The sequence below is a fragment of the Dreissena polymorpha genome, chromosome 13 (genome assembly GCF_020536995.1).
Source record: "Dreissena polymorpha isolate Duluth1 chromosome 13, UMN_Dpol_1.0, whole genome shotgun sequence".
Lineage (NCBI taxonomy): Eukaryota > Metazoa > Mollusca > Bivalvia > Myida > Dreissenidae > Dreissena > Dreissena polymorpha.
In genome coordinates, this window is record NC_068367.1 from 36,011,316 (window position 1) to 36,026,607 (window position 15,292).

Genomic DNA, 15,292 nt, shown 5'->3' on the forward strand with positions numbered 1-15,292 from the left:
TCATTATTTCTTGAAAAACGGGGTGAGTGGTGTCAGTAGTATGATAAACAGAAAAACAGGTAACTGCCTGATCGTTTAGTAATATATCAGGATCGGCACGAATAAAAAAACGGCTCGGCAAGCCTCGCCGTTATTTTATTCTAAGCCGCTCCTGATATATTACAAAACAACCAGGCAGTAACCTGTTATTCTCTATATATCCATAATGGGCCTTCAACATTGCTGATTTTATTAAAAAAAAGAATTATTGCTTCCATAAAAGCATCATGTTTTAATAAAGGTTCTCTGAATATAACAAAACATCTGTTCTTTTTTGTCATTAACTATAGGTTTTGGGGATCTTAGTATTCAGAATTATTTAATTAGCATCAACTTCTGGTTGAAAACTTAATTAAGTGTTCATACGATATACGAATAATAAACAGCATGAACGGTTGTATTTCTTCGCAAGATGCAGCGCATACAGCGTCGTCATTAGTGGGAATGCTATATACGAACATACTTTGACAAAACTAAATCAGTATTTTGACATATTATTGTCACATTGTCACATAGTGCGCTGCATAATGTATACATGATGTGTTTGGCAAGATGCGTAAGACCTCAAATTTAAAGCCAATTAACAAAGCGTAATGCAGCTAAAGTGCGCGACATAATGTAAACAATGATTTGTTTGTCAAGATGCGAGTTTGCCTCTCATTTAACGCAAATTTACAAAACTTAATGAAGGTTAAGTGCGCTTGATAATGCATAAATGGCTTGTTTGGCAAGATTATGCTATTATGTGTTTTAAAGGGGCCTTTTCACAGATTTTGGCATGTTCTGAAGTAATTCATTAAATGCTTTCTATTAATAAATGTAAACATTTGATCGTAAAAGCTGCAGTAAAAAATTGAAGAATAAAATTAAAAAAAGGAAAAAAACATTGCCTGGAGCAGGTTTCGAACCAGTGACCCCAGGAGTCCTGCCGAGGTTTTGAAGTGAAAACGCTTTTACCCTCTCGGCTCTTCTGCCGAGTATACATAGGTGACGTTTTTTATACCTTATAAAAGCAATATTCGTAGTGTTACAAAATTTAACGACAACAACAGAACTCTCCAAATTAGTCAATCGTTTCGCGTTACAACGCTTTATAATTTTTAGGTTTTAAAATCGTCAAAAGATGCATATAATGGCTATATTAGACCATAGTAAATGTTCAGTAATACTGTTTTCTCACAAATATCATAACTAAAACGAAAATTTGCGAATCTGAAACAACTTTCTTCAATTTTGTCAACTAACCAAAACGTGAAAAGATCCCTTAAAGCTTTTGCAATCTCTTGAAAATACCGGAAGATTTAAAACTTTTTAAATGTCATTATTAGTGTGAGAATGAGCCACACTTATTTTCCACGCTCCTTTTTTCTCAAACGCAGTAATGGTTAATTAGACGCTTGCTATTTTTTCTCACGATTAAGCATCACGTTATTATTTTACTAATATGAAAAGTGGAGATTCTGACATAGCAGTCTATTTGCAACACGTTTGCATTTGATTTAAACGATATAAAGCCTTCTTTGATAACTATATAAAAAGGCGGAAATAATTAAAAAAATATATACATATAATAAAATAATCCATTACCTGTCGTGTCTGCCAGCTCTTTTTGCGTTGACGTAACTTGGTAAATACTTATTGGCGTTACTGTAGGTGGACACTTTTTGTCGTCTCTTTCCATGACAAAACGTGCGGTTCGTTCATAAGGATATGAATCGCGGAACTGTCTACATATCCTCGCTTTTGAAGTCACCTCGCAAAATAGAATATGAAGTAGACATATCGACACAAACAAATGATAACAGTAACGCCTGATGTCTTCCATGCCCGTTGTTTATATCCCACAGTCAATCTTCAAGCCGTTACATGTTGTGCGGACTGAATGTCTGTAAGTGGTCTCGGCTTTTCCGATATAACTCGCAACATTCCAGACAGTGACATTTACAATTTGGTACACACAGTACCTGCCATGCTTTCCGGGAGTAAGGCTATGAGCTTCGACTTGCCATAAATATTAGCAAAGGCAATTAAGAATGGAATCCATCGTAACACTTTCAGCAAATTTAGGCAACAGTAGAGACATCGCTGTTTTATTTCTTAATATTATTATGCTATTCCTAGTGTTTTGAAGCACGCCAGGGAAGAAGTTTACTTGTATGGTTTTCTTAAATGTCATGATGTTAACAGACACGGAATTAAGTTACTCTACTACGAAAGTAAAAAATGCTGAGTTGTCGTATTTTCAACGATATGTCATAATTGTATGTAATTGTTGATTGAAACTACATTCTTTAAAAGTAATTAAAAATAAAATAAAATTTACATCCTCCAACATTTTTAGTAAAGTAACTTATAACACATGTTCTTGTTAAATTGAGGATATGTACATACTTATTGTGCATAATTAGATTTTGAGTATCAGGTTTCAAAAACGCACGTTCTAGCAGTTTTTTTAAGACAATAAAAAACTCCTAAGTAATGGATATCTGATATGTATTCCTCTGCCGCGTTATAAATCTCGACAAACAGTTGATTTGAACTACATCAGTGATTGAACGTTGTACAGCATTTACAAAATAGCATTGTATTGTTGATGTCATATCGTATAAGAGCATGGTTGAGTTCACGTCTCATGCATTGTTATGTCAATTGTTTAACATGCTTTCACCTCCTCATGATATTGGGTTGCTTCTGTCTTGTGGTTTTATGTATAAAACACATTTCAGTTCAACTGGACTAGATCCAGTCAAATACGATTGCTTTACAGAAAAGAGGTATTGTGTTTGAATTTTTACACATATTGGCACAATTAATATAAAAACGTGTAATAAATGCCGTTGTTTTCTGACGGAAAGGTTATCGAAATCTTGTTTCAGGGAGTTGGCGATTAAGCTTTTACCTTTTTAAAACTAAGAAGGTTTCCTTAGTAAGACAGGCTACTTGTTCGGTATCCTGCTGCTAATTAACGTGGATGGTTTTAATTCAAATTTGGTATTTATGGCAAATACACACATATGGCTGCCTGAGGCCTTGACCTTTATATACATAGTAACACGCATGTGATCTTGCACACTTGTATAATGTTTTTATAGCTGTTTTTTTTCGTAAAAAAGACGAAATCGGAATGCGGGCGCATCCGTTTCCTAATGACGTTTGTTCAGTTTGGCAATAACATTGTACCATACTTGGTTGTGTTTGTTTATATATTACAACATTGTGCATGTTGTATATTTCCCTTTTGGTTAGATAATCGTTGTATTTAATAGTAAATAACTTTATTTTCTTTAATAAGTTAGCGTATATTTAATACTTTTCTCGGCGTTTGAACCTGATATAACTTTTTTTTTAATCGGAAATAGAGAAGGTATGTTTTACATTTAAACGTATCATGGGATTTAAATCAATCATATAAATAAGTTATTTTATTGAACAGTGTATTGATTTGTGGTCCTTTAAACAGGGTCTATAGACAAAAGTGTAACTGAACTAAACATCCATTAAGCCACCTTGGTAGATGGATGTTTGAAAGTAGGGACGAATTTAATAATCTCATGATTTTCTTAAACATTGTTATAATGTTACAATATCGCAATCATAATTTTCTGGACGATTATGACGGTTTTACACTAACTTTCAAAAATATATATGAATTTCCATAACGATACAGTCTTATACATATTTAATGATTGCTATTCGTCCCTTGGATAAAGTTGACAGTTGACAGATGACTCTGGAATGCATATCTAGTGGATTAATATGTGTTTGTTAACCCGTGACATCAGCGGATGACATATTGTGAATAAATTAGAAAGTTCTTTTAATCGCGATGGTGGTGACGTTTACATTTGATCAATGATGGAAAACTTATCTTCTGTGGAGACTTAAGATATTAATAAACCGCACAAACATCCAGTGCAGTAATGATTAAAACATGATATATTATTAAACGTTATGGTGTATATTGTTAACCTTAAAACAGTTATGCATATCCATTTAGAAGGTTAGTTGATTTATTTTCAAATTCAATATATCTTGAATCTTGTATATAAGGTAATTCGACATATCCAGTATTCTTATCTAATACAACATTATTTGCCTTACGACAAATCATGACTTGCTAAAACACTCTTGCATACATATGTTGATAACATGTATTGACGTTTGATTGATCAACATGCAAACATTTAAATATATGAATCTACAATAATATCATGTGTCAAGTTTGTCTCTGTCAATTTTTTCAATAGAGGCATGTCCGTCCTCAAAAGACACGTCGCCCAGTGATGATATGTATGTTCATTCGGCTTTACTATTTATATTTTTTATTGTATATGTATGCGTTCAAAGCTGAAACAAACGTTGGATATCGTTTACATATTGATTATGATCGGTTTGTTATCTCAGACCTCAGTCTTCTAAATAAATTCTTAGTAAGTATGTTAAAGCAATATATAAGTATTCATGCAATTGTGCGTAGTTTAGTAAATTGTATATTATGTATATGTATATATAAATATACTTGTACTTTGAGTGTAAAAAATAAAATGGTACTATTTGTTTTACCAAATGAACTACGGTCACTATTTTGCTAACATAACAATTCCTATTCGGGAAAGTTTGACCTAAAGGGAATCGTAAATATCACATACTGTTAACATCAACGGAAGCGCTTTATTTGTTTAACTCAGAACGACTGCTAATCTGTGTAGCGACGGAATCCGATTACAGATTGTGCTGATTTGTAAACGGAAATAACTTATTCAGAATTACAGGCTATAATATTTGTTCGGGAATGCATCATTCTAGATACTCTCACAAACTTACAGCCAAGTTCGTATTGAGATCGCCGTGGCGTAGAGGATATGGAGTCCGTCTAGCGACCGGGAGGTCACGGGTTCGATCCCCACTGTGGCAGCGTTCCTTAGATTTTCACCATAGACACCAAGTACTGGTTTTAGGCCAAGGAAACGGACTCGAGGGCGTTTGAGATAAGCCCTAGGCTTGTTATGCAATCGAGCTAAAATAAATTTGGTTTAAACTAAGTTCGCATTGCAATTAATGTACGTGTGACATCCGCATTCAAATAAATCAAGACTTTATGCATACTTTGTAATAATATCCATGTTTAATTCATAAATATGTATCTGTTTTCAATGTAAATGTTAAACATTGCAACTTAAATGATAATAAAATGATATAGATATATATGTTTTTGTCGATTATACTTGCAGTATGTTTGAGTGTTCGGTCTAAAGTGCTATTAAGTATTAATGGGTTCGTTAAATATTGTTAAGACTTTATCTGCATCATGGGTCATGCTTTTTAAAAATAAATACCCACACATGTTAACCATAAGAGACAGTGTGTTGAAATGTCAATTTTAAAAATATAGGTTTAATTCGTCATAATACATTTTCTCGTATAACAGCCACTTGAAGGGCATAAGTTATACGAACTATGATTTGTTTTAAATAATTTTTGACAAAATGAACACAGAATGTACCGATACAAAAAGACAAAGTGTAATAAACTGTCCTTTCGTATTGTACTTGCCTTTTTTAAATTCAAAAACAGATATAAACAATTTTACCTTTTGTTTTATTTTTATGACAAACATGTGAAAATTCTCTTTCTCTTAAGTTATAACAACGCCAATACATCACATAAAATGAACGCTGGAAATTGTTGGACAAAATATGCTCGCCATAGTTAACCCTCCAATTTCTATCGTGTTACATTATGCCATTGCCGAATTCGTAGTTCTGAATTTAATTAAAATAAATAGACATCGTAACTTAATAAATCTTACTTGAATATACTAAATGTGTCGTAATAGTAAAGATGTATTTCAGTTTTGTCGTTTTGTAATTAATGACGTATAGCATCATAAAACTATATTTCTTCCTCACATCATTAACACTATTGCAAATGCAGGGTTAAATGGAAATAAAGGTTAATAAATAAAAGTTAGTTATTGTATTAAAAATACAGTTTTGGAGTTCTAATGCAACGAGGCAGATGAATATATAATTATTCTTAACTCATATACAACATCAATTAACACAAACAATAAGAACATTAAGCATAAAGACTATGAGCTATTTGCTTTCAATTTGTTTCTAAAACTATTTTTAAGCTCATGAAATTTATTAAACTGTCTCTGGACTTTTTCGTTTATATATAAGGCTCCGTCGATCATTGTTTGCAGAATACCTAACATGTTTGTTCAACTTTTCCGTATTTCACTACAGTAATGCTTTGGTGTTAACACAATTTGTCATCGATTCTGCACATATGTGGAATGGCAAAACTGACATTTCAATATTTTAGGAAAATCTTTAAACCGGTTATAAAAGTATTAAGCATAGTGCGTGTACGATGTACAATAAAACACATACAATCTATAACGAAAACACGTTGTTACATGTCCTGTCGTTTCACTCAGTTCCTATGATTAAGACATAAAATTGTTTTTACTTATTGACGTAACTGTACGAGGACTTTTTCGCCCTCCCGCCCCTTCAATTATAGAAGATTGTGTTGTTTTTAATAAGGAATTGAATCGTCTACAGTCTCACGTTTGATGACAACTCGCAAAACAGAATATGAAGTAAAAATATAAACACACACACACGCTTATAGCAAAGCCTTTTGTCGTCGATGCCCATAAATTGCATATTAAAGTCGGTCTTCCAGTCGTTAAATGTTATGCTTACCGAATTTCTGCAATTGGGCTCAACAAGTCAAATGTAGCAGACTAAAAACCGGGGAGTGACATCCACAGTGTTTACAAGATAAAACTTCGATGTTTCCTATAGTACGACGTTAAGCATCGACCACAAGGCACGAATTTCCCGATGACATTGATGACATTGATAGCTGTTAGGGCAACAGAAGAGCATACAAATTGGTATAAATATGTGTTATGGGTGCCGTATTTTTAAATACAGTATCGCTTTTCGGCGCCATGCGCGCAGGAGGAGCACTTTACTAAATATGGTTGCCTTAAAATAAAGGTACAAACAAACAAACAATTCCACTAGGAACATTACGAATAGGTAGGTTTTCGTCGAAATAGTATAACAAACTATTTGTTTAGTAATTGTTTTGTTTTGGAAAATTGTTTCGTTAGTTTAAATGCACATTGCAATTACCGAAACATGCAACGCATATACAGTAACAAGTACCACGTGAATTAACTATATTATATATATTATTTTCTAGTTTGTGTTAGTTAAACGTAGTGTGTGTTATGGCTACATGTAGAAGAATATACTAATAAAAACAATCTCCAAACCTTCACAAAAAATACACATTTGGAAAATGCCTCCACAATGTTACTTTGTGATTAAATATCTGGCGAAAAGAAATCGGATATTGACATTAAAATGGATACATCAGCGTCTTGCTTAAGCCTATACTGTGGCTTAATTTAGCCTCTCAAAATTCAATTACACGTGACAGTGAGTTATGTAGAGGACATGAATTGGAGTAGTTTTATTGGACAATATTGTGCAATTAGGAACCAACGTTCTTTAAATATATCTGCTGACAATTATACAACCGATCCGAAAAGCACAACATGTTTAAATGTATATTTGATAACAAATGTTAAGATTTGAGTATTTGTTTTTTATTAATGTTTATTTCTTACAGGGAGTTCTAACGCAATGCTTACATGTGTCATAAGCTATGCATTTGCATGAACGAATCTCATCTAAATTGGGTATATGAACAATGTAATTATGGTTTAATATCGACTAGATTTTATTGTGTCGCATGCTGGTGCTCAGATGTTTCTGAGCCATTTATGTCGAATATATATGGGCCGTGCTCTGTGAAAAGGGGGTTAAATGCATGTGCGTAAAGTGTCTTTCCAGATTACCCTGTGCAGTCCGCAAAGGCTAATCAGGGATGACACTCTCAACCTAAAGTTGATTTTGTTCTAAGAAGAGACTTTCTTTAAACGAAATATATCATTAAAGGGGAAAGTGTCGTTCCTGAATAGCTTGTGCGAATTGCACAGGCTATTCTGGGCCGGCACGTTACGCACATGCATTTCACAGAGCACGGCCATTATGCAATTTTAAAAGCTATTAAGATTGCAGACATAATTTAGGGCGAAGCTCTTGATAACTTTTTGCTTTGAAATCATCTTGTAAACTAGCTAGTCGTTGTTTGGGCGTGTCGTTTGTTTCGTGTTCAAGTGTACTCGATGTTTGTTTTATTTCAAATAGCACACCACCACAATCCTCTGTCAACCACAACGTATACAAACAGTAAAATACCAAATACATTTGACAATGGTAAGGAATAGAGAAAATATTAATAGTTACAGGGTTAGTTACTGACCCGATAGGGTATAAACGATTCTGTGGAAAATCATATCGGGGCGAGACCGAAGGTATTCTGTAGATGGCGTGATATGTACATATATTGTTACATGTCTAAATACAATGCCACCGTATATGGGAAAGATAATTAAGTAATGATTGTAAAGTTGCTGTCTACAATCTTAAACGTTGTAGATTATAAATATATTATGGGACACTGAATTCCATAAGAAAATATGAAAGGGCATTAATTTTGTCAAATATTCATAGTTTGGTCATTTTACATGATAACACAGATCAGTAGTATTTATAAAACAAACGAATGACTCCCGATGTTGCATCAATAAAACAGAAACTATAAAGCGTTTGAGAGTTCTTGAGTACTCCGTTACACGTTTCTAAATACGATAATATATTCATAAAAGAGAACTTTCTACGTGTATATTAACCTCATTTTCATTCCTAAATTCAAAAGCAATGAATAATTACACGGTTTACTGTAAGATTACCTCATCAGGGAATTGTATAAGTAAATGCATTGGTTTATAGTATGATATGATACTACAATAATCTTCAGCCGATTCTTATATAAGACCAAGTCCTGGGGATTTCATATAATTTTTTCATGACAAATCTACACTCTATGATTAATGTTTGTCTGTACATTGTCCTATGGCAAATTCTATCATGCACTGTTTTGGCTACGTTGTTTGGGACTTAATTTCTTATTCAATAAAGCCCGTGGCAAATCTCAATACATCAACTAATCTTAGTCATGGTCGAAATTGAACTACAAAGTCCTGTGTCGGATATCAGAAATAACTTGCGTGCTGAAAAACAGCCGCATATTATGGTTGAATGATTACATAAAGATTAACATTAAACAATCAATATATTTCACACGGTTAACATAGTGCTTATATCGCTGTAAGGCAAGTTGATATTTTATTTAACTTATTTTATGAAATTATCTTTATTTTTATTGCCATTATATTACAATACAAATCAATTTGCTTCATTTACACTTTCGCTTTTGCGTTTTAAATGTACTATAGTATACATCCAAGCGTGGTTATCTGAGACAATCCATGCATAAAATATTCAAATGGTCGTTTCACTGAAAATGTCTTTTATATCTGCCTTTAGCACATCGAATGATTTTTATTTGTTATGTTAGAAATTTATGTTGCAGTTCTATACTGCTAACAGTGAATATTTATACAACCACGACAAATGCACGCAGGTGGACTTGAAAAACGACAATCGACAATTATTATCTCAAAATTCAAAGTACAAAGTGTCCCGTTGTTAAAAAGGTACTATATTTAGTACGTCTGATAAAAATCTTCCTTTAACCGGGTTTTTCTGGAACCTAAATATTAACTGTGTTATATGTGTCACGGACTTTGTTGCTTGCTGCGTGAGGGTTATTGTTGTCCGCAATAAATTTTTCAATATATCCGGAAGCAATCTTTTCGTTATCTTTCAATACTAGACATGATGGAACTTATATTATTTATTTTATCCATGAAAACTGTTTGCGACAAGAATTGTTTTCAAATAAATAGAGTATTTCCGATGTGTGAATTGCGTATGCGGCTATTGACATTTGGGAAATATGTATAGAATAGGTTTTATTGCGGTAGTTGAAATGAAATGTAAAGGTATGTTATCGTTATTGACATGCGCATACATTCGTTCATTTAATCCTCTTAAGTAGCAATACTTATTGCGAAACTATTAAAATGACCAGAGCATGGAAAAGTGTACCTCTGTAATTATACTTCTTTTAAATTGTTATATTCTTTTATAATTCTTAGTAACCTTACATGCGCAGACAAATTTGCATCAGGCGATTATTTATTGAGGTGGAATGTTTGTAACAATATCAATATAGAAAGGTGATACAAATTGGTACTTTTCTGTTGGAGACATTTGGCAAGGCGGGAAAGTGAATAAATATTAGATGATATCGATATGAGAAAGCTGACAACAACTCAATAAACTCGATGAATGCTTTTTTATGGAATTGAACACGATTATTTCCGAACGTACACAATGTGTTAAATTATGCATTCTGAACAGTGTCATAAAGACATTTAATATTGGTACATAACACGCGCTATTTTCAAAATATTATGTCAACAAGCTTTATGATACCAACCGTTATTACCCAAAATACCCCGCCCGAAAAAGTAATTTTCTTTTAAGATTGTGTTCAAATACTGTAGCTCTATCATTTATCGCCTAGTTCGAGCCATACACCTCACCCATTCGTATGCATCGGCGTCGTTAAGTTTGCTTGCACATATAAGTTTAAACTTATATCGTGATATAAAAAGGCCTATTACTACGGGCTGCCATTTTGAGAATTTTTTCCTTTTAATACTGACAAAATTTATGTAAACGCTTCAACAGACCAATTTATCTGCCTTCAAAATATATTAAAATTAAAGTTATAGGATGTGTTCAGAGTCTATTTGCAGAGTCAAAAATTCAAAATGCATAGTCAAAATTCGTGTTTACTTAAAGTCTGCGTGCAACACATGCTTATCTCTATAACAACTTGAGGTATTCAACTGGAACATAATACATGTTTTAAGGCTCTTTATTGAAGATCACTTTCCAAGACTGTCTTATTACAATTTTTCTTGTATGAAAGAATTATACTTTTTAACGCCTTACAAAACTATTGCGTAAGCTGACTTAATAAAGTATGTATGTATGTATCATATCCTAAATATAAATGAAAATTGTGAAAAATGTCACGGACATCAACAGATAATCTCACAAAAGTGCATAGGCATGCGAAAAAAAGATATACAAATATCTCCTTTTCAATTGGTAAGTACTTATAAATCAAATAAATTGTTATTTAATTCCTTCGCAAGAGTATAGTTTTATATACGCAAATAATATAGAAAATGTACGTAACTACTATTTTTGGAGAATAAAACAACCTTGCCCATAGCCAATCTGTAAAAGGTCTCTATATTTTTTTATACATAAATAATTGACAGTCAAACATTTATTTTAGAAAGAAAATACAGATTAATGATTTCAGAAAATAAATGGAAATGTAAGAATTCGAAAAGCAATAGCATGAGTGAGATATACAATTATAAAATAAAAACATGACGGGATGTATTGAAAACACATGGAAAACAAATAAATATTCATGGTCAACATATATTTCATTTGCTTCAGATTTCACTCGTATTGTTTAAAAAGTTTATCTTATGATGGGAATCGTCTTGTATCAATTGCATATACACACAAATAAACAATGGCTATTAGCCTTCGAGATACAGTGTTTCGATCTATAACATTGTTAACGGCAAACATCCAGAGCTCATTTTCGTGAAGTATAGACTTTTGTGATTTTTTAACTCATTAGTCCGTTATTTATAATTTTCCTCGAACAAGTTAACTTCAAAATTAGACAATGATCTTAATCCGCAAGATCAAAATGGGGTTTTCTGCATAAGCATGTATATAAACACATTTTGATATTTATACAATTTGATTCCGATTATAATAAAATATAGAGACAAAATAACTGTACGTTACAATGCTCATTATATTCCGTTAAGACGTCGCATGTAGTGTATTAACTTCATGCATTATAATATTTATATTAATCAATCTGAATCTCTTTTCTATTCTTGTTCACAAAGAATGTTCCTTTATTCAATGTTCAATATTCCAAAACAATGACTTAACTTAAAAAATCATAAATCAGCCGAATGACTTCCAGTGGGTCATTCACTTCGCTTCTTAGCTCTCATCTATTAGTAAATGACTTTGGTTCTGTTTTCAAATTAATATTGATTATTACTGAATTAAGTTAACTTCTTTATCTCTTTAACCGTGTGTCCGTTGCTTTTATATTTCTGGCAACGGTTCTACTATACAAAACAATATCTACATATATATATTAATAGATAATGATAATTCAAAGGAAATCAATATACCGCTTTTGTTGTTGAAGGTCTGTAATATGTAATTAAAGAGTTTATAAATAAAATGTGTGCAGTTTGTTCCTTCAAAATAGACCTCATATCGAATGGCTCTTCTGATGCTTGCTTTATGCCAATATATAATTGAGACAAAACTAATTATGAAGTAAAGATTTCAAAACTACATGTCTTCAAAAGAAATGATAGTGGCCAATTATAACGCATTGTTAAGCATGTTCTTATACTAAAGAACGCAATGTGGTATATCGTTCTGTTGTATAATAACGTGTCTTTTTTCTGAAGCCATAAAAGCATTAACATATTGTGTAATTGTCTTTGGAACATCTGTGGCTATACCCGTGTGTTATTGCTTTAATTAGCGATACCTGGCAATGAAATGAACGGTCGAAATGGTTTAATATAATATGTTCTGAAACAATTTTATTAAAATAGAACTTATACCGCGTGGATTCCGCTTTTAATGCATAGAGTAAAAAAAGCAACTTATTGAATCAAACTTGAATTTCATATGAACTTTGTTTTAGCAAAGAAGCATAGTGCTTGTATAATTATTGTTTGATAATTAACCAATTTTCTGAACATATGTTCACTCGATTATAAAATGAGTCATTTGCTTTAGCATAAGAGTATATTAGGTAAATTGGGCAGTTTATTTACAATCTTACAGCATAACACAATTACAATTCTACCTTGAACCTAGATAATATTGAAATACAGTGTTAAATGGAAATGATTATAAGTTTAAAATTACTAGACTGCTTTTCAGTTATTCCAACATTTTGGAGTAAAAACAATCTTACAAGATGGCGATGAAAATAATATTCGTAAACGCTCAAATTAAGAGCAAAATACCACAGAATAAGGTAGGTTTAGTGCGCTACATAATGCATTAATGATTTGTTTGTCAATATTGTGCTAAAATTCGTTTATAAGATTTTGCTTTTTACTTTACAATCTTTTTAAATTTCATGACATATTTTGTTAATATTAGGCTCCATCCATGATTTGTATAAGAATAAACCTCGCGTATGTTTCATGTCCCCTTCTCTACAGAAAACTGTAAGAAGTCGTGGATTTAAGTGATATTTTGCGCATCTAACAGTATATGCAATGTTTATAGGTGTCAATCGCAACCGTTGTTTATTTTGGTGTTTACACTTCATATACACTTATATTTGTCAATGCAGAATTAACTTACTAAAACAATATCCCGGAAAAGAAAAATGATGCATTTGAATATCAACATTACTTTCTTTTGACAACTGATCATGCAAGTACGATGGAAATCTAAATTTAGTTTTAGTGCAGATTCGTTCATACGACACAAAGACACAATTTTGTTTTACGGATCATTTTAATTTCTTGCAACGATATATATTCATACGACACACGAACACTAATCCTAATAAAATGACAGATCCACTCGGCTTAGAGGACTGGGGCAGTCATGTAAAATATCGAATATAATATATATTTTTCATAAACAACTGGTAGCAAGATGAGTTGCCGATAATTGGTAGTTAATATATTTTAACTAACTCTGTTGACCTGTTTATTCTTTCAGCTCAATTCAATAGTGAAAAATGCGCATTATATCACTTTAAATAAGGGCCATGCGCATATTATGTTTTACTTTCGCATGATTTACTATCAAATTTGTTTTAGAGGGAAGAATTGTGATATTGACTGTGCAAATTATTTGCAATACCGTTTAACCTGTTTTAAATATTAAGCATTTTGTGTTCACCATGTAAAAGAAAGCGGATATAATTTTAAATATAAATATATTAAACATTACACTATCTGAAGGCCTGTAAGATCCTTTGTCGTTGACATAACGTGGTAAATACTTATGGACATTACTGTAGGTGGACATTTTTGCTCGTCCGTTTCCATGACCAACACATGCGGTTTCTTCATAAGGAATGAATCGCGGATTGTCTACATATCCGTGCTTTTGAAGACACCTCGCAAAACAGAAAATGAAGAAGAAATATCGAAGCAATAAAAGGATAACAGTAAAGCATTCGGTCTTCCGTGCCCATTGCTTATATCCAAAATGCAATATAGCCGTTACGTGTTTGCTGACTGAATGTCTGCAAATGGTCTTCGATTTTCCGATATATATTTCGTGACATTCCAAAGAGTTGACTTTACAGTTTGGTGCACATAAGGCCTTCGCTGTTGTCCAAAAGTATGACTCTTACGCTTGACTTGCCAGAACCTTTGGGAATCGGCCATAAAGCATGGAATCCCCAGTTTCTATTCAGCAACAAGGGAAACCGTAGAAAATCGGTGTAAAATGCTTAAATATGTTGTCTAGCCTTCGGCTGTTTCCAAGCGCAACAGGAAAGTATTTAACGTATTATGGTGGGCTTCAATTAATGATCTGAATATACACGGAATAAAGTAATTCATGCTATAAGACTTTAGCGTGTCGTAGTATCAGACTATTTTTCAAAATTTATTAAATTAGTTATTGTCTCCCATGTGTGTAAAAATAAATAAATAATAGAGTTTACACTTTAAAACGCTTTTTAAATGAACACATCCAGTAGTTGTTTAAGTGGACTATATGGAAATACATTGGTAAATAATTAATGTGTGTAATCAGATGTTCTATATTCCTGTAACGCCATACTATAAAAAAGTGTTTGCTAACCAAAAATGCAAATAATACATAATAATACATAATTCGCTACAAATCGGAGTTGTATAGCAAATACAAACGTGGGAGGGGTGGGGGGTTAAAACATTCCATATAAATGGGTTTCAGTCACTATACACGCGACATAATATTCGTTTTCGTTGTTCGTTGGTATGACATTATTCGCTGTACAATATTCATTATTATTATTTATATCTGCAAATGTTTTAATGCGTTAACTATATTTTTGTCAAGTGAATGACATCTAAACATCCGAGAATGAACAGTTTCAA